A 3,722-nucleotide genomic window follows, 5' to 3' on the forward strand; every position below is an offset into this window, starting at 1 on the left:
AATTCAGAAAAAGAAAAGAATTTCAACTCATTTTATTTGAGCACCACCATCTCATTGACATCATATTCTAATATCACATCAATGATTTAAAGAATAAATAAAAAAGGAAAGAAAAATATTGAAATAGAAAATTTTCTAATTTCATTCTATATTAATTCCTAAAAACATCTAAATACGTAAGTTTTTCTTTCTTGTGCTATGATATAAAAAAGAATGAGAAAAATATCCATCTCGATCTTTTTTGTTTTTTATTTATTTACTGATTAGATTATTATATCATTAGATGAAAGCAAAATATATAAGTTGTTTAATTATAGGTGTATGTGACTCCACTAATAACTTGAATTTCATGGATGAAATTTTATTAAGTGATATGAATGGTTGCAGGAATTTGGTGTCAAGTTCACTTGGTCAGATGTCTAATGTTACAGATTCTAATTGTGCTCCTCCTAGTGTTAATAGTCCTACTGCTATACGAAGAGGTGTTGGCTAGTCTAGTTTGAGCCTTTGTTGTCTTTTTGTGGTCTTTTGTTTTGCTTGTATTTGCTTCTTTTTTAGTCTGTAAGTTTTTCTAGGGGTCTGTATGTTTTTTTTTTTGTTGAGTCCCTTGTTTTGTTAACAGCCTTAATGTTTTTTTAAGTATTTGTTCTATGTTTCTTTTGAGTATGCTGTTAAGTTTTTTTTAGTAATAAAAATATCTCTTTGGCAAAAAAAAAAAAGTTGAATTTCATATAAATTTAATAAAAAATACTTCTCTTCTCAAATCTAAATAAAATTTCATTTTCCCCATCTCCTAAAAAATAATTATTTATAGCTATGTATTCTATTTTGGACAGAAATTTATAACTGTATTCTGAAAATACAATTTCTCTCATATAAAAATTCCCTTGACTTTTCAGTTTTTCCTCTTCATTCTTTTTTTCTCCCATATAAAAATTCTCTCGACTCTTGGTCTTTTTTTGCCTCACGAAACATATGGGAAGAAACACGCTTATGAAGTATCACAAGGTTTCCTAGATGAAACTTAATATTCCAAACATAGAAAATAATCCAAACATATACAAGAAAATAACTAAAACTGGTAGAATCAATAGGCTACTACAACATCTAGAAGATCTTATAGATAGATTATAGATTTATATCACATCAGGATCTAGCGCATGAAAACAAAAGCGTCACCACAACACATTGGAGTTTAGAGCACAACGATGCCTGGCCATCAAAACATCAATACAGTTTACTAAAAAATACTATCATCTACCTTATCAGGGCTAAACCCTTCTTTTAGAACAAATATTAGTAGTCTTTGCCCTCTTCTTTCTTCTGCTATTTCTCTTTGTCCTCTTGAGATCTTTGAGGAGTTTGAGGAATTGTCTTCTGCTGTAATTTTTTAGAAATTTAATGACGTCCTGTTTGCGTCTAATTAATATGAAAAACTTTCGAAAATCTTTATTATAGATTATGAATGTTGCTGCATAACCTTCCAGCTTGGAAGACAGCCTGAGTTTGATGAGTTTTTCAAATGCAATCTCAACAAAATCTATTGCATCGGTGTTGACTGTGCCCTTGTACTTGGGAGTCACTCTGGCACTCTGGTGGGAGGACCAAGAACTTATCTAGGAAAAGAAATGGAAATTAAAGGTCAAAACGCTATCATGAATCATTAAAAAAGACCAAATAGGAATTTGAAAGTGACCTCATCGCAAGGAATGTTGAAGCGTTCGTGTTCTTCTTGGTCAAGAGGAAGAAGAGGATAACTCCAAGACCTCTTTAGGTATGACATTTAACAAGAGCCTGCTTTAATACAATAAGAACAACATTAGACTCATAAACAAATATCGGTTAATTCGGCTATTTTTAGCCAGCGGTGGGAAGAAAAAAAAACCAACGAATAGAGGAATTTCGGCAATGGTACCAAGAGCAGCATCCACAGAGAAAACCAAACGCAATCAAGTCAAAAGTGAGGGAGACGTTCAGAGACAACAGTGAGGCAGTGAAGATTAGAAGGGCAATGGAAGAAGAAGAGTTAAAGGAGTTAGGGTTTATTTGGGCTTAAAATGGGATGATTAGCCTCTTGCATTAGGATTTAGGTCATAGGCTAACTTCAATAAAATGAAAAAGATATAATTAATATGCAAAGTTACACAGTGTTAATCAATTTTTTATTTTCTTTTCATCTTGTTTTATAAATTCTAATAATATTTTTATGATAATTTTATTTAAACAAGATATGATAATGTGCAAATCATTTTAGGTGAGCACAACTCATAACAAACCAGTTGATACAATTGATTCACAACAGAATCTGCCAAAGACCAAAAAGATATTGAAAAAGAAGACACAACAAATCAGCTGCTGGGGTTGATTTCATCTATTTATAAGCCAAAAAAGGTCAAAGCAGAATTTTATAGTTTGTTTATTTTATTCATTTTCTGTCTTCCCCAACATATTCTGACTTTCATATACATATACATATACATATATACATATATATATATATATATGAGCTAAACAACTTGAACTCAAACTTCATATATAGTATATAAAAGAAATATCAGTCAGTTAATTTCTTAATGAACCATCAATAACAATGAAGGCGCAGTAGTTCCAGCAAACAACAACCTTTATATACACAATTAAATACGAAAGTTCCTAACTCTGACTCAAAAGAGAAAAATCGAACATCAATTGCGACGGAGGCCTATAGTATCAGCTGTAATTCACAAGCCTTATTCCACTTATTTGCAAGAAAAGTTCCTGACTTTGACTCAAAACAAGAACTTTATGCTCACCCCAACGATTACATTCTACTACCTTTCAATTTTTACCTCAAGCTTCAAAACTAATTTATTATTGTCATCCATATAATTAACTATCAGCACCAAAACTTATTAAAAAAAATAGAAAAACAGAAAGAAATACAACCTGAGATGAAATCGAAGAGAGACAGAGAGAGCATATGAAACGAGTGGCGCGGTGAGACTGAGAAAGAATTAAGGAGGAGAGACGGACGAGATAGATGGACGAGATTTAGTGTGGACTTGCGTTGATGTGTTCCCGACCTGAGGTGAGTAGATGACGGACGAGATACGGAGTGCGCAATCGAAAGCTTGAACTGAATTGAGAGCTGGGGAGAGAGGAGCGAGTCGCTAAGAGGGTCAAAGGGATAGGACAAGGGAAAAATAATAGTCTGGGGTGTTTGGAAACACTCAGAAGTGCTTCTTCACAAATCGAGATAAATTCTTTTATATATTTATTTCATAAACCGTAAAATCATTTTTAAAACCGTGGTTTGATTGCAACTCAAACACTCCCTTAGTCATGATATTCAAATATGAAACACTGGAACATCAACATAGACATCAATTTTTTTTTTAGCAGAATCAAAATAAACATTAATTTGATAAGATGTGCCGAGTTCTAAATTTTATTGTTCATTTGATGACGAAAAAATAAAAAAGGTAACCGGTTTATCTAAGTTCTTTTCTGGCCTGATATTAAATTGATCCGTTTAACTTAGCCTATTATTCAATTGTATTAAATAAATTCATTCAACAATTGGCCTGACCTGATACATCACCCTACTCAAAACTCGCGCACATAGATTCCAGCGTCTTTTCCTTTCTAACTCAGGAAGTGCTTGGATAGAAACTAAACTATAATTTTAGAAGTGCTTTTATGGTTTATGAAGTAAATATGTAGAGAAATTTACCTCGTTTTGT

General features: G+C 32.2%; 1 long non-coding RNA gene across 2 annotated transcripts; it reads right to left on the minus strand.

The window, feature by feature from the left end:
- Positions 1-991: 991 nt before the first annotated feature.
- Positions 992-3,169, minus strand: LOC114754161 (uncharacterized). Of its 2 annotated transcripts, none has more exons than XR_003741121.1 (3): positions 2,926-3,169; positions 1,697-1,794; positions 992-1,611 (listed from the first exon to the last, which is right to left on the minus strand). It is a non-coding gene; the product is annotated as an uncharacterized LOC114754161 (long non-coding RNA). The 2 variants fall into 2 exon arrangements; XR_003741122.1 differs by having other exon boundaries at positions 992-1,616.
- Between the last annotated feature and the right edge of the window lie 553 nt (positions 3,170-3,722).

Source organism: Neltuma alba, unplaced genomic scaffold, assembly GCF_004799145.2.
Source record: "Neltuma alba isolate B1F8T4 unplaced genomic scaffold, ASM479914v2 tig00010087_pilon, whole genome shotgun sequence".
In the NCBI taxonomy this organism is placed as follows: domain Eukaryota; kingdom Viridiplantae; phylum Streptophyta; class Magnoliopsida; order Fabales; family Fabaceae; genus Neltuma; species Neltuma alba.